The sequence below is a fragment of the Acipenser ruthenus genome, chromosome 5 (genome assembly GCF_902713425.1).
Source record: "Acipenser ruthenus chromosome 5, fAciRut3.2 maternal haplotype, whole genome shotgun sequence".
NCBI classification, from domain to species: Eukaryota; Metazoa; Chordata; class Actinopteri; order Acipenseriformes; family Acipenseridae; genus Acipenser; species Acipenser ruthenus.
In genome coordinates this window covers 28,656,139-28,680,131 of record NC_081193.1, presented here as the reverse complement: position 1 = coordinate 28,680,131, position 23,993 = coordinate 28,656,139, and the positions used below count along the sequence as shown (strand labels likewise).

Here is a 23,993-nt window from a genome sequence, read left to right as displayed (position 1 = left end):
GAATTAATACAGATTTAAAGATATAAGTAAAAATTATGTCACAATATATAGAACACCATTACATCATGTAAGAATAAATCATGGATTTGAACATAAACAATAACAAGTAGTTGTCATGCCATCAAATACCTATAAATACCTACAATGTTTTGATTCAAACACATGCTCCCTTGAGAAAGATATGTACACCATATCGAAATGTTGGGCAGCTGGCTCTTTGAGCTAATATATACAGACGTGCTCAAATTTGTTGGTACCCCTCCACAAAAAACGAAGAATGCACAATTTTCTCTGAAATAACTTGAAATTGACAAAAGTAATTGGAATCCACCATTGCTTATTCCATATTTAAGAGAAATCAGACTTTGCTTTTGATTTTTTGTTCAACATAATATTGTAAATAATAAAACAAATGAAAATGGCATGGACAAAAATGATGGGACCGCTAACCTAATATTTTGTTGCACAACCTTTAGAGGCAATCACTGAAATCAAACATTTTCTGTAGCTTTCAATGAGACTTCTGCACCTGTTAACAGGTAGTTTGGCCCACTCTTCCTGAGCAAACTGCTCCAGCTGTCTCAGGTTTGATGGGTGCCTTCTCCAGACTGCAAGTTTCAGCTCTTTCCATAGATGTTCGATAGGATTCAGATCAGGACTCATAGAAGGCCACTTCAGAATAGTCCAATGTTTTGTTCTTATCCATTCTTGGGTGCTTTTAGCTGTGTGTTTTGGGTCATTATCCTGTTGGAGGACCCATGACCTGCGACTGAGACAGAGCTTTCTGACACTGGGCAGTACGTTTCACTCCAGAATGCCTTGATAGTCTTGAGATTTCATTGTGCCTTGCACAGATTCAAGGCACCCTGTGCCAGGCGCAGCAAAGCAGCCCCAAAACATAACCGAGCCTCCTCCATGTTTCACTGTAGGTATGGTGTTCTTTTCTTTGAAAGCTTCATTTTTTTGTCTGTGAACATAGAGCTGATGTGACTTGCCAAAAAGCTCCAGTTTTGACTCATCTGTCCAAAGGACATTCTCCCAGAAGGATTGTGGCTTGTCAATATGCATTTTAGCAAATTCCAGTCTGGCTTTTTTATGTTTTCCTTTCAAAAGTGGAGTCCTCCTGGGTCTTCTTCCATGGAGCCCACTTTCGCTCAAAAAGCGACGGATGGTGCGATCAGAAACTGACGTACCTTCACCTTGGAGTTCAGCTTGTATCTCTTCGGCAGTTATCCTTGGTTCTTTTTCTACCATTCGCACTATCCTTCTGTTCACTCTGGGGTCGATTTTTCTCTTGCGGCCGCGCCCAGGGAGGCTGGCTACAGTTCCATGGACCTTAAACTTCTTAATAATATTTGCAACTGTTGTCACAGGAACATCAAGCTGCTTGGTGATGGTCTTGTAGCCTTTACCTTTACCATGCTTGTCTATTATTTTCTTTCTGATCTCCTCAGACAACTCTCTCCTTTGCTTTCTCTGGTCCATGTTCAGTGTGGTGCACACAATGATACCAAACAGCACAGTGACTACTTTTCTCCATTTAAATAGGCTGAATGACTGATTACAAGATTGGAGACATGTGTGATACTAATTAAAGAAACTAATTAGTTTGAAGTATCACTACAATCCAATTATTTATTATCTTTTCTAAGGGGTACCAACAAATGTGTCCAGGCCATTTTAGAATATCTTTGTAGAATAAGCAATAATTCATCTCTTTTCACAGCTTCTTTGCTTTATTCTATGACATACCAAAGGCATGCAAGTATACATGATAAAATAGCTTTTAATTTCATCACTTTTCAGGAGGAATGAAGCATTATTTCAATGAGCTGTAAGGGTACCAACAAATTTGAGCACATCTGTATATATATATATATATATATATATATTCTTGGGGACATTTTAGCTAACCTTACTGTTTTTAAAACATTACATTCACCTAAAATGGGATTATGAGATTCCAGAGCTGGCAAGTTCCATAAGATGATCACAGGCATTATCATAAAACATCACTGTTCTGCCACTATAAGTGACAGGACATAAAAAAATGTGAACACCCTAGGTTAAATTTCATATAAACAAACTGCTCTCCATCTTGTAAAGAACTTTTATTAGCCTACACAACATCAACTTTAATTGCTTCCACTACAAAGTATGCCATTTGAATGTGTATAAAACAACAGCCAGACACCTGGCTTAATAGTGGCCCAACTAATGTAGAGCTTTTTCAAGCAGATAAAGAGTAACTGCTCCTTTGTGCATGACTTTGGGACCTTGTGGGTTTAATAGGGCCAATAAACCGATCACATACCTCAGAGCAGCACAGGAACAAAAAAGGTTATATACCATTACAGATCTTTACACATTTACGGAAATTGTAAAAAGCAGTAAAACTTTTTATTATATACATATATTCTTTTTGCACAGATATGCATTCATCTTAAATTACTAAATGTAAATGATGTTAGGCAAATATAGTAAGTGTACATATTGAATTCATGCAAAGCTTCCCTCATTAATTCAGGCTTTTGATCTACTTGCTGATAACGATGTATTACAAGACAGAACTTCACAGACACAAAGACAATTAATCATTAATATTCCTTAGTCCCTACAGTAGCTGGACACAATTAGACTAGATGAAGAGGGTTAGAAAATGATTATATGTCACAGTCTTTTGTTACCTTTAATATCTGTGAAAGTGGTCCCACTGAAACTTAAGCTCTTTGTTACCCACATGGCTGTTTATTTTGCTTTGTACCCGGGGTGAATTAGCATGGGACTCCTAAGCAGAGACAAATGAGATGCTCAGTGTATGGGTTTCAGAGTTAGTTCTTGACAACTCCCTGCCAGGAACACCAGCTGAGAAGTTACCACCTGTGTGCCACTGATTAAAGGAAACTGGCTGCTTAAATTAGTAGAGACTGAGACTTTCGTCATTGTTACCAGTCTTCTCAACATATATATTTTTTTTCAATTTAAATAGCTTTTATTGTAGTATGTTAATATATCAATTATATTTAAAAAATGTAAAAGGTACAGTATGATAAGCAGTTATTTGATATATGGGACCATTAACTGAATAATTTTATTTATTTATTTTTTCTGTGTATTGTACAGTACAAAAAAATAACTTCAATTCACACTAAAACTGCAGAACAGAAAAAAACAGAGGAAAAAGACATAAATAGATAGCTATCATACAGTTACACAGTTGGAATTATATAAAATTATAAACCTCACAGATTGTCTTAGCCAATCAGGTTCCAAGTAGTGCAGGCATTATTATTTCAAACAGATGAATTGTTTTTCATTCCCAGCTAACTTAATAAAAAAAAAATTAAAATTAAAATTAATAATAAAACAAAAGTTTTAAATCTGCTTGTGTGACTGTTGTGAAGAACCTTTCAAAATTCTCTGACCAACCAAAACTGTTAAAACCTGTGGCCTTGGTTGACAAATGTCTTATTCCTTCTCTGTAGTACAGAAACACAGCTAAGTCACAGCTAAGGTGTTAAGTGCCATAGGTGGCACGTATAAGAGGCTTTGCCCAAACCCTCACAAGAAATTGTTCTGACCAACACAAAAAATATTTGTGAGAGAAGATCTTTTTTTTTTCCACAAGAGCGCAAAGCAGGTCTAACAAACCTTTCCTACTGCACAACTGCCAGACCACTAGAGCAGCTGGGATATAAAAATCAACACTGTAGTACAGATACAGATTTAGTTGCATTTCAATGTCATTGGAGGAGACAGTGCTTGACTGGTTGAACGTCAATTTATCCCGCCGATCTGAGCCCCCCATACTGCTGCAGGAGGCAGCCGACAAAAACTCTGAATCCTTTTCGCTCATTCCCTTTCCTGGAACTTCCTCTTCACAATTTCTACATTTATTCGAATTGCTGTTATCTATACAAACAGCTTGATCCGAATCTGATTTTACAGAACTTGTGGCAAAATATTTTCGTACCATACTGTCTGTTTTCATGCACCACCATTTTGTGAGAATTTGATAACTGTGACGATACAGTCAGAACCTACTTCCTTTGACTGTTTGAACAAATGCCACCTTTCAGAACACTGTTTGTGGTGCCAGATTATGAATGTTTCTGAAGTTTTTTCTTTAGATTTTTCCAGTCCTTCACTCCATTTTTAGTGAAAACGGGGTCTTTTGAACTTCTGAAAAAGTGTCTGCAAGGAAAGCAGAAAACCGCATATGCCTGCTGTATACGTATATAATGTGTGTGTATCTTAATTGTACATCGCTGGTTTCAATAAATGCAGGGGGAAAAGTGTGGAATAGCCTCCCCAAACGAAAGACTCACACACCGCCTATGTTAAGTGCCATGCACTGTGTTAAAAAACATGTTGCCAAACAATAGCATACAGCCTCCTTAGGTGAGTAATGATTCTCATGAAACACTCAAGCTTGACAGTTAAGAACATAAGAACATAAGAAAGTTTACAAACGAGAGGAGGCCATTCGGCCCATCTTGCTCGTTTGGTTGTTAGTAGCTTACTGATCCCAGAAACTCATCAAGCAACTTCTTGAAGGATCCCAGGGTGTCAGCTTCAACAACATTACTGGGGAGTTGGTTCCAGACCCTCACAATTCTCTGTGTAAAAAAGTGCCTCCTATTTTCTGTTCTTAATGCCCCTTTATCTAATCTCCATTTGTGACCCCTGGTCCTTGTTTCTTTTTTCAGGTCAAAAAAGTCCCCTGGGTCAACATTGTCTATACCTTTTAGGATTTTGAATGCTTGAATCAGATCACCGCATAGTCTTCTTTGTTCAAAACTGAACAGATTCAGTTCTTTTAGCCCGTCTGCATACGACACGCCTTTCAGACCCGAGATAATTCTGGTTGCTACATTTGAATATATCAGTTCTACATCTGAACCCGAAATAACTGTTACAGCACTGTCCGGTATACAGCAAAAATAAATTTACTGGGATAGTGTTGGCAAATATATAACAATTATTTCACAGATAAAAAAAAATGAGATAAATGTATTATAAGTTACATATGAAATTAAATGTAGAGTAGTACATTTATTTGACCAAAGTTCTGAAATTAACTGGGCCAGAGGGGGGCCCACACACATACAGAAATAAAATTGCAAATAAAGAGTAAATGTACTATTTCTGTGCCAGCTATCCTACACAAGCAGCCTAGCATGCACATGGATTAGGGAGTGGTTAACATGTAGAAAACAGAAAGTACCGATTAAAGGAGAAACCTCAAAATGGAGTGAGGTAACCAGTGGAGTACCACACTGATCAGTATTAGGTCATCTGCTCTTCCTAATCTACATTAATGACTTAGATTTTGGTATAGTAAGCAAACTTGTTAAATTTGCAGACAACACAAAAATAGGAGTGGCAAACACCGTTGCAACAGCAAAGGTCATTCAAAATGATCTAGACAGCATTCAGAACTGGGCAGACACATGGCAAATGACATTTAATAAAGAAAAGTGTAAGGTACTGCATGCAGGCAATAAAAATGTGCATTGTAAATACCATATGGGAGATACTGAAATTGAAGAAGGAATCTATGAAAAAGATCTAGGAGTTTATGTTGACTTAGAAATGTCTTCATCTAGACCAGGGGTGTCCTATACTAGTCCTGGAGGGCCGGTGTGCTCCTGGTTTTTGTTCCAACTGTACCCTAAAATAATTATTTGGGCCAATTAAGCTTCTAATAAGCATTTAATTGGTCAAATTAAGTAATTTAGGGTACAGTTGGAACAAAAACCAGGAGGACACCGGCCCTCCAGGACTGGGATTGGACACCCCTCATCTAGACAATGTGGGATAGCTATAAAAAAGGCCAACAAAATGCTTGGCTATATAGTGAACAGTGTTGAATTTAAATCAAGGGAAGTAATGTTAAAACTTTACAATGCATTAGTAAGACCTCATCTAGAATACTGTGTTCAGTTCTGGTCACCTCACTACAAAAAGGATATTGCTGCTCTAGAAAGAGTGCAAAGAAGAGCGACCAGAATTATCCCCGGTTTAAAAGGCATGTCGTATGCAGACAGGCTAAAACAATTGAATCTATTCAGTCTTGAACAAAGAAGACTACACGGCGATCTGATTCAAGCATTCAAAATTCTAAAAGGGATTGACAATGTTGACCCATGGGACTTTGTTGACCTGAAAAAAGAAACAAGGACCAGGGGTCACAAATGGGGATTAGATAAAGAGGCATTCAGAACAGAAAATTGGAGGTACTTTGTTGGAACCAACTCCCCAGTAAGGTTGTTGAAGCTGACACCCTAACGAGCAAGATGGGCCGAATGGCCTCCTCTCGTTTATAACCTTTCTTATGTTCTTACTTGCGTCCTGTTCCATTAGTCATGCCTCTTCTCACTTCCTATTGGCTTCCATCCTCCTCAGTTCCCCGAAAGCTATTGGCTGATCGCAACATACAATGATACAAATGTGCCAATTAAAGACATTCTATAATTGGCACATTTACTTTTCAACAACCAAGACTTTCATTTGACAAGCGTTTTGTCGAGTCTCATTATCATAATGTCTATTATTATAAGAACGCCTAAACGTCTATTATAATTATATGATTTTAAACCATCGAAAATTAAACCTGTCGAACCTCCAAATAAAAAGAAACACAAATCTGGTTGTCAAAAACAGAAGGAAAAGACTACAAAAAAAGAACAAGTAGGCTAGAGGTAAAAATGTGCTAAAATCATTGTTTCAATGAATAATCTTTTACTATTTTCACACTGTACAGTAATGTGTGAAATGCAGCAGCATGATTTATCTTATGTTACCAGTAGGCTAAAGTAAAAAGAAAGTGCGGAACAGGTATTCATTTGATTTTACTACTGTATTTCTTACAAAAAAAAAATAATCAATTATTTTTTAAAACTCATGTCTCACTCCAGACATGTCCGGTTTAGCGAGGTACTGCTGATTATGAAAACCTTTTTGATAGAAAATTATTTTAGATTTGGGGGTGAAGGTGGGGGAGCCCACTGGAGTTCCTTTGCCCGGGGCCCACAAAAACCTGGCGCTGGCCCTAGGGATAGTGTTGGCAAATATATATTATGGCACAAGTATTACGCACACACACACACACGCACACACACACACACACACACACACACACACACACACACACACACACACACACACACAAAGATAAATGTATTCTGAAAAGAACTTGACCTCTGAACACTCAAAAAGAGCTGCACAAAATGAGTTCAGATCTATTTTTTTAACTGCTTTATTGTCCTGATTTGAATGATTTGTCCCTTTTTGCTATTGATTTTATGGTTTTTAAATATAGGATACAGTAAACCTGTCAAAAGTACCAATTTTCACTTTCATTATGCTGAGTAATTACATTTTGATAAAGTAGGGTGGTTTTGAAAAAGAGCACGTTGTGTTCACTTGCTGTATTTGATAATTTTGGACGACCCCTTAATGTGATCACTATTTATCAATTATCTTAACAAATTTATCTGTAGCCTCAATAGAGCTCTCATAATCATGTACAACGACAGAGTAACCATTAATATTTCCTTCTGCAGCATTCTGCCCCAAGTCGATCTATCACACAGGTGTACATAGGATTTAGACATAATTCTGAGAGATATTGAGGCCTTTATTCAGTTTTAAAAAGTCACCAGGATGTGAGGACTGAAACACAAAAAGTGAATTTAAACAAGAATAATGCATTAGTTAAGATGTATTTCATACCCATATAAAGTTAGTGTAAAAATAATTTACCAGACATCCATTGTGCAGAGCACCAGTTTAAGCATTTACATCTTTCACTTTGGGTGTGGATGGGTGAATTTACAACCTCCTTGTCTTGCCATGGCGTTAATCCTACAACTCATTTTTATTCAGTTGATTAATATCTTCCTGCCCCCAGTGTATTCAACTTCTATTCTTTCTATGCAGATCACAGATCATGTATTCTGCTGATCTGTGATAAGACACCTATCTTAGCCTGTACAGGGTGATAAATTAATACATCAGTGTATCTAATATTTAAATCTAACCTAGTAGAGACACAATAGAACTCCATTAAAAAACTGGAACATAATGGCAGGCTGCCAATAGACTGGCATCCCAGATAGCACACCAGTACTGGCCCAGTTCCGGCCCAATTACTTCTGTGATTCTGGCCCAATGCCGACTGCTGGAACTGGCCTAGTGTCAGATTGAATGACGGCCCAAATCTGGGCCAAAGGAACTGGCCCGGGTTTGAGTCAACAGATCTGGGCCAGCGTTGGTTGCCGGATCTGGGCCAGCATTGAGTCATCAGATCTGGGCCAGCGTTAAGTCACCGGATCTGGGAAAGCAGCGGTTGCCGGATCTGGGCCAGCGTTGGTTGCCGGATCTGGGCCAGCGTTGGTTGCTGTGACAGAATGAATGACAGTCCGGATCAGGGCTAAAGGAATTGGCCAGGGTTTGGGTCACCGGATCTGGGCCAGCAATTGTCTTAAGCAATTTTCTAGCTGAACAGTATTATTATTATTATTATTATTATTATTATTTATTTCTTAGCAGACGCCCTTATCCAGGGCGACTTACAATTGTTACAAGATATCACATTATTTTTACATACAATTACCCATTTATACAGTTGGGTTTTTACTGGAGCAATCTAGGTAAAGTACCTTGCTCAAGGGTACAGCAGCAGTGTCCCCTACCAGGGATTGAACCCACAACCCTCCGGTCAAGAGTCCAGAGCCCTAACCACTACGCCACACTGCTGTCCTTTTTTGCACTGCTGTAACTTTAAGTTCTAGCAAATTACACTAATCCAAGTACATACAATATTTTCTTACTGTGGAACCATTGCACAATTGTAATCTTAGGTATAAATAGCAAATGTAACTATGTGTCTGAACATTTTAAATATAATAAAAAGATGAAAATCTTCTAATTTATAATTTTATTCTGGCAAGTCATAAACATCTCCACAACTGAAACAATGCAAATAAACGAATATTTGAACATAAAAAGTTCACATACAGATATAGTGCATAAAGCACAACTACAAAAAAAGATAACATTTAAATAAACACATCTGAAAATAAATTTGTGTATACACTAAATTGTTGAAAAAAATTATTTCACGAAATTAAATGTTTTTGGATTGTTTGAGAACAATCAATAAAAGAGAAGCGGAAAATGACAAACAAGCAAAGAATGAACAGGAAAAATAAAAAGCTGCATCAGAATCATTTAAAATTGTTTTGCACAAAGACTGATGCAGATGTTAAATAAATGGGACTAAGAAATAAAACAAAAAACTGGGGGCTCTATTATATATTTTTATATTCTATGCCAGTGGTCTTCACTGTTTTCTAAATAGAGGCCATCTTCTAAACAAAAAATCATAAAAGGGCAGATTCTTTAGCAGTTGACATTAACCTTTTAAAGATAAAAGTCCAGAACTTACCATAACATTTGAAAGTGTTACTGTGCCAGAAAATAACCTCCCCATGTAATGTAACTCCATTATTATTTTTTTTTAAATAAAGCAAACTAGGTTCTTGGAGTTGTATTTTACATCTGGCATGTTTTATAGACTTAAAAAATGAAAACTTTAACATGTTATTTTACCCACAATTTAAATATTAGTATATCCATTTCACCTAATTTTGAGATATTAAGCATCAAAGGTTTAAGGTTTCCATTCATTCACTTTCAGGTATGGACAAAAAAAACCCCACATATATAAAGAAAATGAGATTTAAATGTAGAAAACATTAACAAGTTTTTACAAAAAGTAGAGATACAATGGTTTTGTGCTTTACCAGCAATATACAGCACCTTTAAAAACAAAACAGTACTGGAAGGGGCACATTTATGTACATACAAAGAAAACCATCAAGTCAGTCTTAGGAGTTAGTAGTGGCAACTGCAGCTTGCTTTTTTTTATTTTCCCTTTCTTTTCTGCCTCCATTACGATCGCCTGATAGTTGGAACCAACGTTTAACAAATGCTTCAATCTCTCCATCAGTTGCTTTATTGGTGAGCTGGTTTTCCCTCACTGCACCTGTAAAATTAACAACAATTTACATGTAAATATCATTTTTATAGCTGGAAAAAAATGTTATTTTCTATTTAGTCTAAAACAGAAAACCCTTGTCTGCTTGTAATCGACATATTCTAATAATTATTAGCCAGTTTTAAAGCCCCCCCCCCCAAGCATATTAGTCTTATGTATAGGGACAGAAGCAAGTTTAATATTGATTATGGCAGGTGAATTGGAATGAAAACAAATGCAGCACAAATAAAAGCTACATATTTTAGGTATAAAATGTAACAAGAATGTTATCCATAGTGTTTCATATTTTTAATAATCGCAGAACATTTTTAATGCAACACACCAACCAAAACATGAAGATGTTTTTTTTTTTTTTTTTACAAATTTAGTATTATCTAAAAATAACTTAATGAATGCAACATTCTGCAATATCATATATTTTGAAGGCTTTTTTTCTCCATTGGCACCTTTCCAATTAATTTTCTTGGCCAAATCGTGGTCTACAAGTTTTCTAAGAACTCTCCAGACAGTTTCCTTGGTGTTGGAACCCCCAATCAAACCAAAGTTAGAAATCTGCAAATACAGTGCCTTGCGAAAGTATTCGGCCCCCTTGAACTTTGCGACCTTTTGCCACATTTCAGGCTTCAAACATAAAGATATGAAACTGTAATTTTTTGTGAAGAATCAACAACAAGTGGGACACAATCATGAAGTGGAACGAAATTTATTGGATATTTCAAACTTTTTTAACAAATAAAAAACTGAAAAATTGGGCGTGCAAAATTATTCAGCCCCCTTAAGTTAATACTTTGTAGCGCCACCTTTTGCTGCGATTACAGCTGTAAGTCGCTTGGGGTATGTCTCTATCAGTTTTGCACATCGAGAGACTGAAATTTTTGCCCATTCCTCCTTGCAAAACAGCTCGAGCTCAGTGAGGTTGGATGGAGAGCATTTGTGAACAGCAGTTTTCAGTTCTTTCCACAGATTCTCGATTGGATTCAGGTCTGGACTTTGACTTGGCCATTCTAACACCTGGATATGTTTATTTGTGAACCATTCCATTGTAGATTTTGCTTTATGTTTTGGATCATTGTCTTGTTGGAAGACAAATCTCCGTCCCAGTCTCAGGTCTTTTGCAGACTCCATCAGGTTTTCTTCCAGAATGGTCCTGTATTTGGCTCCATCCATCTTCCCATCAATTTTAACCATCTTCCCTGTCCCTGCTGAAGAAAAGCAGGCCCAAACCATGATGCTGCCACCACCATGTTTGACAGTGGGGATGGTGTGTTCAGGGTGATGAGCTGTGTTGCTTTTACGCCAAACATAACGTTTTGCATTGTTGCCAAAAAGTTCGATTTTGGTTTCATCTGACCAGAGCACCTTCTTCCACATGTTTGGTGTGTCTCCCAGGTGGCTTGTGGCAAACTGTAAACGACACTTTTTATGGATATCTTTAAGAAATGGCTTTCTTCTTGCCACTCTTCCATAAAGGCCAGATTTGTGCAGTATACGACTGATTGTTGTCCTATGGACAGAGTCTCCCACCTCAGCTGTAGATCTCTGCAGTTCATCCAGAGTGATCATGGGCCTCTTGGCTGCATCTCTGATCAGTCTTCTCCTTGTATGAGCTGAAAGTTTAGAGGGACGGCCAGGTCTTGGTAGATTTGCAGTGGTCTGATACTCCTTCCATTTCAATATTATCGCTTGCACAGTGCTCCTTGGGATGTTTAAAGCTTGGGAAATCTTTTTGTATCCAAATCCGGCTTTAAACTTCTCCACAACAGTATCTCGGACCTGCCTGGTGTGTTCCTTGTTCTTCATGATGCTCTCTGCGCTTTAAACGGACCTCTGAGACTATCACAGTGCAGGTGCATTTATACGGAGACTTGATTACACACAGGTGGATTCTATTTATCATCATTAGTCATTTAGGTCAACATTGGATCATTCAGAGATCCTCACTGAACTTCTGGAGAGAGTTTGCTGCACTGAAAGTAAAGGGGCTGAATAATTTTGCACGCCCAATTTTTCAGTTTTTTATTTGTTAAAAAAGTTTGAAATATCCAATAAATTTCGTTCCACTTCATGATTGTGTCCCACTTGTTGTTGATTCTTCACAAATTACAGTTTCATATCTTTATGTTTGAAGCCTGAAATGTGGCAAAAGGTCACAAAGTTCAAGGGGGCCGAATACTTTCGCAAGGCACTGTATAGTATACATTTTGTTAAATTCTGAGTCAATATAAGTATTAAGCTGTTACATCAAAACAGTAATACAATTATGATGTTGTTTTCATGGTGTATATATAGAGCTAAGTGATAATATCTTGTAACATGCAATAAACTGCTCCATGATGCAGATCAATTAGGGTATGGTTGCTTGACAACACAGGATATTATACTTTAGCGGGGCACTTCACAGGAATGAAGATTGGAAAATATGCATGATTAGTTGTGTGCCCAGAGTTCTCTCTGGGTAAGGAGCATAGAGAAGCCTCATGACTGAATAAACTGATAGGCCATTGCAGGCACACAAGTCATAAATTGGCTAATTTAAAAAAAAACTTACAGGTAATAAAACCAGAGAAAAACAAAGAAGTAAAAACTGACTTCCTTAAAAAAAAAAAACCTTAGTAAACGAGTTGCTGAGCTCCTTAACCAAGAAGGCTAGCTTATTATTTACTATTATTTATAATTAGTTTTTATACTGTGAAACCACCACAACGAGTAATAAATGTAACAAAAGGTACTAAAAGTCATTTGTTGTCATGGAGCAATATTACCTGGAAGGGGAAAGTACAAAGCGACCTAGTCTCAGTTTAGGACCTACAAACGCCTGACAAACTACAGAAAGGTGCACGTATTTGGTATTTCTGAATTTAGGACACTCAGGGCAATCCAGGAACACTGTCTTTTTAATAGTGGAACAAAAGCTGTTAGATTCACAGGTCCAAATATAAGGGAAAAAAAAGACTTTTACGATATGCAGTGACATTACCTCAAATTGCAGAAGGATTATGGGTAACACCCCATTGATGCACAAGGTCATGTTACCCATTTATAAAATCCTTATCTTGTGCAGTTTCAGAAAAGTTCAAAGAATGATCTACTGTAATTATAACTACGTTTACATAGTAACCTGTGTATGGATGATTGCTTCAGGCAACATAGATATGCATCAAATAACAATATAACAGATCATGCAAACTTACAGTTGTATGGAAACTCTGCACTCATTCTTCTTTCTGGTTGGTACAGGTAGTGGTGTGCTGCTTGGCCCTTGTGTAATGTTGTTCTCATCCCAATTTCTCGTTGTGGGGAGCCAGGCAATGCTTCTTCTGGAAGATGACTAATTCATCACCTTCCTCATCCATGAACATGTGCTCAGGTGGTGGAGTTGGTGCTTTGGGTGCTGCAGGTAAATGAATCCATCTGCAAATACTTTTAGCTGGCTGGACTTCATCCTGGTCACTGTCACTGCTGGACAGAGAATGAATTCCTCTACAAAAAATATAGTAATACAAACAGAAAGAAGAGAATGAGACCATTTTCAACATGAAGGCATATTTATTTCACATTGCACAATCTCCTAAGTAAAGTCAAGGAAAAATCAATTGGTTAATCAATCAAAACTTTACAGCGCCTTTCAAGGCAGACAACCTTCACAAAGCGCTTTACATTAATAACTATTCAAATACAATTGAAAATATTTAAAACCTACATAAGAACAGCAAAGGGTAGATAAAAAAGAACAGTTAAAATTGAGAAAATGCACATGATCCTAAATGCTTTATTGAATTCTGAATTTTTACTAATTATTACTAATTAAAAATAACAATCATGAACATACATTTAAATGTGCCATAACAAAATGAGGACCAGAGTATTGACACTCTTCATTTCAAATAATGTTATTCACTAATTTATTTTGTATAATATGTATTGTTTTATTAAACTACACTCATTTATATATTTAACCTATTAATCCATTTTCTACATGTAGGAACATCATCATCCTCTGCCGCATCAGTCTGTAAATCGGAGTACAGCTCAGCACTTGAGAGCTTTGCACGCGCCTCAGCGTATGTATCTGTCAACACATAAATTCAATGTAGCAGCTTTTTAAAATGGTTATAGGACAAATATTCTAACACATCTGTATATAAATATCAAAATATAATAGGGCAGCAGTGTGGAGTAGTGGTTAGGGCTCTGGACTCTTGACCGGAGGGTAGTGGGTTCAATCCCAGGTGGGGGACACTGCTGCTGTACCCTTGAGCAAGGTACTTTACCTAGATTGCTCCAGTAAAAACCCAACTGTATAAATGGGTAATTGTATGTAAAAAAAATAATAATGTGATATCTTGTGTAACAATTGTAAGTCGCCCTGGATAAGGGCGTCTGCTAAGAAATAAATAATAATAATATATGTAAAGAAATTGATAAAATATATATATATATATATATATATATATATATATATATATATATCTCGAGTATAATTCCTACAGCTGTTACCCATGTGTATAAAAAAACAACAAAACTCCTATCACTGTACAACTCTATTGAAGGCACTAAGGTGAGTGTAGTCAGTTCATAAATACAAGTAATATCTGAAGTAGTTATGTGACAAATGAATACTCTGTTAGAAAGTTTACTAGGCTGGGACTAGGACTATTTGAACACTGTATTTCCATCAGTACAGTTAGTGACACACTCTCCATTTAAACATAAACATTATTGCCTTTCTAGGTCAGCTTTAGTGCCAGATGTATGTCTTGCAGTAAAGTATGCATGTTTGTAATATTACTACTTACGATTGTAAGTTGCTCTGGATAAGGGTGTCTGCTAAGAAATAAATAATAATAATAATAATAATAATAATACTAGAAAGATCAGCGAGCGGATTACCCAGGTAGAAGCACGGTTTTTGGTCAGTTAAAAAATAGAGACCTGTGCTGCTGTTGAGAGTTGGGCCGCGATCATTTTTTTTAACTGTATTTCTATGAAGTTGAGTTACAAGAACACGAATCACAGTATCTTCATTTAGTTAAAAGCCGGTCACTGACAATTATGGATCTAATACAATAATTTTATTGTTGTTTTATTTCTGTTTAGATTTGCCCAAATGTATAACAGGATCAAAATAAATTGCTCAGTTGAAACATGTCATTTGCGTGGTGTATTTATTTATTTTTGTCCAGGTTTAAATAAATAAATAAATACAAATTTTAAATGTAAATAAAAAAACAGACTGCTGTTGAAATTTGAAACATAATATATATATATATATATATATATATATATATATATATATATATATATATATATATATATGTAGTGCGTGCATTAAAGTGATCATTTATTAGTGCGTATGGGAACCAGGCTTTAACCACTGATAGGCGCGCTATTTTTCTGGCCTGAAAACTAGTGATGTGCAGTTCGATTTGTTTTACTGACTCGATTTGTTTGATTCATTCAGTTTAGTGAATCAATTCAATAGATTTGTTCACTAATGCAAAATAAATACATCTTGCTGAATTACTTGGTTATGAAAATTTGGTTGAACAAAAAAATCTGGCAGCAACAGTCATTTAAGTTAAGACTGTTCACTTGGTGGGCCGCACCGTAAAAACTATACACGTATATATACATCGTAATGTATGTGAAAATGTCTATATAAATTGTATGTAGGCCAGTATATTCAAATATAATACTCAAAACACATTACCCCCATTGTACGATTCCTAGTCAATAAGTATGCAGGCACGGTTTCAATCAATTAATCAACATATTACTTAATGCATTTTATAGTACAGAGATAGGCAGATATAACTAGAAGCATCTTTCCAAGAACACTGACAAACAAACTCAATATAATATGTAATATAATGGAGGAAATAGAACAGTATTTTATTTCCATGGAAATCTCAAACAGATGTGAGAGTAAGTCTCAATATTTAACTTATATTCCAAAATATAACGTTTTTAACAGCACTGAAAAAAAAGATACTGACAAACTGTGAAAATGTGAAATATTAAACAGCACCACTGTGAAATTGACCTTTTCATTACTTTTGTCTGGACACTTGACACTTCTTTTGTGGCACATTGATGACAATGCTCATTACCTGTTCTAATTCTGCAACTTTTGCAGAATGCCTGTTGATGCAGAATCCAGTGTAAGAAACTTGGTACATCTGCATTTCTTTATTTTTTTTCCAGCACTGCTAGCCAGTCCACTCTTTTGTTCAGTCATATGTTGTAATCCCAGTTAGCTTCTTCCAAGGTACTTCTGCACTTTCCATGGCTTCTTGAAGTTAAAAAAGTCCTTTCCTGTGGTCATGTTGTTCATGGAATCCAAAGCACTTTAATTTTTTCTTCTCATTTTCAGAAAAAAAAACCTTTAGTTGAGACTCTGTAGCTTCTTTCATTTCCAGTAAACTCAAAATACTTTGCTTTGTGCAGTGTGTCACAGTGACGTTGTATGTTCATAACTGCAATCGTTGCACTGCAAATCAGAAATATTGTTGCCTTGCGGTCAGATTATTCATTGAACAAATAATCATCTGGCTAGCGATTTTGGAATCTTCTGTGTTCCGCCTCCACCTTTCGCTTCCATGACATCTCCAACTATTTTTTGGCTACTGATTTAAAATTTTACACGAAGGAAAATAAATAGTTTAAACAAGCCTTTGCTTCGCTATCCTAATCAAAATTATGTGTGCTGTCTGCGTGAGGAAATGGATCCTGTTTTCTATTTGATTGGCTATTTTAGTACCTCTGTGAGCTGTGATTAGCTTAATGGGAATGTCACTCATGCAATACTTGTGTTATATTAAAGAGGTGGGTTGTTTTAAATAAGAATTCCAAAACGACACAGTACATTAATGCAATTTTAGAAACTAATGGGTAGGCCGTTTGCATTAAAGGAGAAAGGAAAAAGGCTTTTGGAGCAAATGGAGCAAATTTATCACACACGTTAGGCTCACTACTTTACGTGCGCACTAACTCAAAATTTAGTGCCCTTTCGGAAACGAGGCCCATTGTGTTAACCCAGAGAATAAGCAAATTGCTGCCTGGATTCTACATCTATGATACATTTTGCTTTAAAACACTAGCAGGGACATTTTCTCGTAAGGAAATAATCACACAATACCACAGCTATACATTTACCTTTCAGATATCTTCTTTTTAAACAATAAAATATTGTAAATAATATTTATTTCTTAGCAGACGCCCTTATCCAGGGTGACTTATGATTGTTATAAGATATCACATTATTTTTACATACAATTACATTGTTTTTTTTTACACATTATTTTTTTTACATACAATTACCCATTTATACAGTTGGGTTTTTACTGGAGCAATCTAGGTAAAGTACCTTATCAAAGATACAGCAGCAGTGTCCCCCACCTGGGATTGAACCCACGACCCTCTGGTCAAGAGTCCAGAGCCCTAACCACTACTCCACACTGCTGCCCGTAATATACTGTAAATATACTCTAGTCAGTTTGAGATATTTAAATGTTATGATGTGGGGTGGCATTTTACATAATTATGTTATAGACAGAAACACATCCTGAAAGAACACCATCAAAGGCAATTGGTGCCATTTTCAAAATTCAATTAACCTACAAGGTAACTGTAACTATCACAGTATCTAAGTTGACTGATTGCCATTCAAATATTTCTTTATAACATTAAGTCACAATGACAGCACATACCTCAATAGGGTGCTCTTGCATAACAGTTTTTGTTCCTCAGCACCTTTCTGAATATACTATGATTTTCCACACTGACAATTGTGTGCCTCCTGCACTGTGTGGTGACACTGGCTTTTCATCAGATAACTTTGACATTTTACTGTTACATGTACCGTAATGAACAGTGTAGTATTATTTTCAACTTATGAAAAAAGAACCAACCTTCATTCACACCTCTTACCTTCAAATACCCTGTTTTAATTGTGGCATAGTTTCTTTGTAATACCTTGATAGATGTTTTTGTTTTGTTTTTGCTTGTTTAATTGGCACATGCATATATTTGAACAATTAAAAACTGCATTTATGCACATTTTTGGCAGACTACCTTACATTCAATGAGAACATATTAATCTATCTATAAAAGAAACACATGGCAAACATGGAAAGAACAAGTACTAAACTGGATAAACTGTAAAACTGCAGGTTTCAGATGCAACTCTACAGTACCTTTCCAATGTACATAACATTCCAGGTGATAACGCCCTGTAATGCCAGCAGCCAAATGAGTAGGGTGGGTTGGTTGTTCGAGTACCAATAGTATTTAGACTAGTTTCTGGCTGCTCCCTGTAGGTTTACATGACCAACTGGGCCCCAGCTAAATTAAATCCCCTATGTTTTGTTTCTTATTGGAGTTGCTTTAGGTTAGTCACACATACATTGGGATGCACACATACATTGGTGAAGATTGGTTGTTGCAGTGAGCTGGACACGTGCCGGGAGTTCAAGAAAGTAGAAATACAGGAGCAAGGCAAAGCACAAGGGAAAGCTGCTTGTGGGTGGCCCTAATCTGTGTGTGCCATGTGGTCCACAGGGAAAGTTATGAACTAGGCCTCTGCACTGTGGTTTGTCTTAATAGCTTCCCTTACTAAAATTGTCCTTGAGCAGTGAGCTCCCTTAAATTATGTTTTTTTTTTTATTTCTCAGCATTCTGACAAGTGCCATCGACCGCTACCTCCTGTACTGGGTGAGCAAGCGTCACAGTATGAACTGCAGTCTAAGGGGTACAGTTTTCTACTGAAACCGTTTTTATCAATGGTTAACTGTGGCGGAGTGTCCCGCCCCTATATATATATATATATATATATATATATATATATATATATATATATATATATATATATATATATATATTTGTGCACTGTTTTATTATTTGTATTATTGTTTGCGGCGCGGATAAGAGTGCCGCATATTTTGTTATTGTTTTTAGAGTTTAAAAACCTTGTGAGGATGCGTGGCTGATCAGCTAGCGATTTATTTAGCTAGCTGACAGTCACGCATCCTTATTAAACTCGTGCAGACGGTGACCATCTCCCGAGTTAATTCATTGATTAATTGTTGCTAATCGGGAGATGGTCACTGTATATAAACCTGCAGCTCTCTACCCTCAGGGGAGAGTGTGTTAGGAGTGAGAGCGGAGAGAGCGAGGAGAGAGAACGAAACTTATAAATAACTGCTAAGCGTGCTGGTTTACACCAGCATGATAATTATTTGTTTATTTGTTTGGCCCTTGTGTCTTTTTGTTTGTTTAAATCTTTTGTTTGTTTTGTTTATTTAATAAAACACTGAGCACCGTAGTGCTCAGTTCCACCATTCCATTCCTTGTTTGGTTTCCGTTTACTTCCTGGTCCGTGACGTCACCAGTCACACGCCACTCAACAGCTGCTTGACCACATTAACACATTATTCCTCAATCACATATTATTACAGTAAGGTTCCATTAAGAAATAGAAAGCATGAGATATTTTGTTTTCCATTTTATAAACAGCTATCAATTCCACTGAACACTGGTTTTCTCAGTCACTGAGTTGTGTTTCCGTATGGCATAGTGGTACAGGTACACTAATTTATACAGACATATAATCAAATGGCTAATTGGTAACTGGCACTTCAAAAACTAGTTGCCAGTTGGCCATTCAACTTTTTGGTAGGGAACAACCAGTTGGTCATTCAAAGTTTTAAATGCCTGAGTGTCTGTCTGCAAGACAGTTTGTCATTGGCCATTAAAATAAAAATTGCCAACTGGCTGCTTCCTATTAAAAAGCTGAAAAGCCAACTGTCTGTTTCCTATTGAAAATCCAAATGGTTGTTATTAAAAAGCAAGTTAATGATGCAAATACTATCTCCATGACTACCAGTAGCTGTCATTACCCCTCAAGGACTTTGCTTTAAATATCCAAAACCACCCTGTCAGTTATTCCTTTATCCGATCTATCATATACAACACAGGACTGTAAACTGTATAATTATAGTGCTATGAAAATAAAATACTTTGGTCAGTCTATGTAAAATAAAACAATATCACTTATTTTATGAGAAACTACTGACAATGATTGCCAATATGATAAAAAGGTTAAGTTAATAAACAAAACTTTTAAAATGTAATTTATGCTTGCTGAATAATAGGGATGTTCCCAGCAGAGCAATCGGCAGCAAAACCTGTCCAACTTCCTTACTTGAAACAAATTTAAAATAGGCACATTTTAATAAGCATACACATCCAACAAGTGCAGTAGTAATCTTTACTCTGTTGTCAACTTCTTTATTAACTGAAGCATGTTAAAATCACGTGTTTTTAACTTTGCAGATACAAATATAAGCGCCTGCACGCTATTTTCATGGGAGTGACAAATTTGGACTCATTTGCGCTCCATGTGGAAATTGCGGGATAAGCAGCTGGGAGGTTAATAGGCCAATATTCTAGATGAGGTCTTGCTAATGCATTGTAAAATTTTAACATTACTTCCCTTTAAATTCAACACCTTTCATTATATATCCAAGCATTTTGTTGGACTTTTTTATAGCTTCCCCACATTGTCTAGATGAAGACATTTCTGAGTCAACATAAACTCCTAGGTCTTTTTCATAGATTCCTTCTTCAATTTCAGTATCTCCCATATGGTATTTATAATGCACATTTTTATTGCCTGCATGCAGTACCTTACACTTTTCTTTATTAAATGTCATTTGCCATGTGTCTGCCCAGTTCTGAATGCTGTCTAGATCATTTTGAATGACCTTTGCTGTTGCAACGGTGTTTGCCACTCCTATTTTTGTGTTGTCTGCAAATTTAACAAGTTTGCTTACTATACCAGAATCTAAATCATTAATGTAGATTAGGAAGAGCAGAGGACCCAATACTGATCCCTGTGGTACTCCACTGGTTACCTCGTTCCATTTTGAGGTTTCTCCTCTAATCAGTACTTTCTGTTTTCTACATGTTTTCTGTTTTCTATTAAGCACTCCCTAATACATATGCATCTGTTTCCTTGAATCCCTACTGCGTTCAGTTTGAGAATTAATCTTTTATGCAAGACTTTGTCAAAAGCTTTCTGGAAATGTAAATAAACCATGTCATATGCTTTGCAATTATCCATTCATTTGGAGGTGCTGGGTTTAAAAAAATGCAATAAAATCACACACACATACATTATAGTGCTCAATGTATTTTAAATGCGTAATTATTGCGCTGAAAAAAAAAACAAAAAACACTAATGTGTTTTGAGTAGATTACAAATTACATTAGGTAAAAATATAAATTTGTACAGCAGTAAAATCAAATGAATACCTGCCGTACTTTCTTTTTACTTTAGCCTGTAGGCTACCGGTAACACAAAATAAATCATGCTGCTACATTGTACACATTGGTGTACAATGTGAATAAAAGATTATTTTAAATTGAAACTAAATGATTTTAGCTTTTATTATTATTATTATTATTATTATTATTATTATTATTATTATTATTATTATTATTAAAATGGCCTACTTAGTAGCCTAGACAGTTAACACAAAATAGATCATGGTGCCTCATCATCCTCTCACATGATGAGGAAAAGGCTAAAATAATTTCATAACTACAAATATTGAATTATCTCGGTAGTCTTACAATACTGACTTACTAACATGCCATCTGGTGTAGTGGGTCTCTGAAATGATTAAACACAGCGGATTGTATCAAAACGTAAGAGTCATGACAGGAGCGAGAAATTTGTACATATGTTCCAGATGTTATAGGATGCATCACAAATCACCTGAATGTTTAGTGAATGGTGGAACCCTTCCTGTTCACATATGCATGGTGATTTGAGTGCAACATGTGTGCAATCGATGGCTCATTACTCTGGAAAATCCAGCAATGTCATAAAAGTTCCTTTTAATATTTTGTAGCTGCTCCTGATTAACCTTTTGCGGACTGTGAGAATTCTAACATTTTGAGGGCCGACTGAGATGACTTAACTTTAGAGCATGTATCAGACCAAATATCTACTTAAAGTATACAGTATTATACATTTCTAAAAAGCTATTGCTCTGCAGATTACAAAATAAATAATGATTTAATTATGTGATCATGTATACCCACACTGACCTAGTTTGAATGTGACACAAGTTTAAAAAATCCACTTGAAAATTAATTTTTCTTTAGAAATGTCCTCATAAGGGCAGCAGTGTGGAGTAGTGGTTAGGGCTCTGGACTCTTGACCGGAGGTTTGTGGGTTCAGTCCCAGGTGGGGGACACTGCTGCTGTACCCTTGAGCAAGGTACTTTACCTAGATTACTCCAGTAAAAAAACAACAACAACAACTGTATAAATGGGTAATTGCATGTAAAAATAATGTGTAAAAAAAATAAATAAATAACAATGTAATTTATGTAAAAATAATGTGATATCTTGTAACAATTGTAAGTCGCCCTGGATAAGGGCATCTGCTAAGAAATGAATAATAATAAGTGTAATTTACTGATCTCACACACCACAGGAACTAGAATCTGAAATTGTTTTTTAAAAATCATGTATGGTCTTGATTTTATACAAAATTGTTTGACCTGTGCGCATTTTTACCTTTTTGAGAAGTGATTAGCAGGGTTTTAGCTTATTATGTGAGTTAATGTATATATCTATTTAAAGCATTGAGTGTGATACCTTTTGGAAAAGTGAGAACCTGGACATACCAAGGGTTACACTCTGACATTAAGTAAAATCGTAATTTACCCAACTAGAAAGCAAAACAAAAGTAGAACAAACATGCACATCTCTTTTTCAAATTTTTTTAACTGCTTTAAAAATATTTTTAATTCATAACAAATATCGTCTATATAGTTATGTACATACATATGTTAGAATATGAATAATGTCTGAGCAACAGCAAACATAAAACTATATATATATATATATATATATATATATATATATATATATATATTTCTGATTTTAACATCTTTTGTTTCAGAAAAATACTTAAAGTGCACTTTGTCCGTAAAATATTTAAAAAAACAACACATTTTCAATATAAATAAATACTAAATTATAATAACTAATTAATAGCTATACAAGTAATATACTACATTGGACCAAATTCATAAATGGCAAAATGTTAAAAAAGGAAGTAATAATGTAAAAAAAAAACAACATTAGCCTACACTAAACAATTGGACAATGTACTATCCTTATACACATTAGCCTATTTATAACCAGGGCTTATTTTACATAACTAATCTATTGAAAACTAAACAAGCAAAACCGGAACGTTCACAGGCTCATCTACTTCAGTCTTCATATCAGTGTGAAGAAGTTCATAATTCAGCGGATATTCTTCTCCTGGCATTCATTCCATCAACATCTTCTATAAAAATGTCTTCTACCGTATTTCTTTTGGATCAGTAAGCGTTCTGTGTTTTGCAAAACGATTTAGAAACCCCGTTGGTAAAGAATTGAACTTTGATGCCGTGATCTACGGTAATCTTGAGTAAACACTGCAACCATAGATACTGCAATGCTGCACTGCGTCCAAAAACTTAACTCTATTGGTTAGGGGCTTTAGTGAAATACATTTTGATTGGTTTGTCATGCCTAAAGTTTATCACACAAATATTTCACTACAGTAAATGTTTTGTTTATTTATAAACATTCTGGGCGATGTAGTATGTTGTCAGGTAATTCGCATTGTGGTCGCTGAATCGCTTGGCAAAAAAAAAAAAAAAAACGTTGCTAAAAAATTAAATAAAAATATCGCTTTTGAACTACACATCGGACTAACTGCTGTTTGTTGGATTGTCTGAAGACTGACGAAGGTTTTTATGCTAATTTGAAAAAAAAGAACACACTTGTCACTGCGTAGTAAACTATCACATCATCGATCGAAATTATAATGGGCTGTCTGAAAAGGGTTTAGTAGGATATT

General features: G+C 35.8%; 1 protein-coding gene across 3 annotated transcripts in view; it reads right to left on the bottom strand.

Annotated features, from left to right (window-relative positions):
* Positions 1–7,354: 7,354 nt before the first annotated feature.
* LOC117402636 (KH domain-containing, RNA-binding, signal transduction-associated protein 2-like) overlaps positions 7,355–23,993 on the bottom strand; it is a 172,147-nt gene continuing 155,508 nt past the window's right edge. For all 3 annotated transcript variants that reach the window (XR_004544476.3, XR_004544477.3, XR_004544478.3), the window contains 2 exons: positions 13,258–13,546; positions 7,355–10,054 (listed from right to left, as the gene is read on the bottom strand). The gene's annotated coding sequence lies outside the window, so the exon portion shown is untranslated. The remainder of the gene's footprint in view (positions 10,055–13,257; positions 13,547–23,993) is intronic.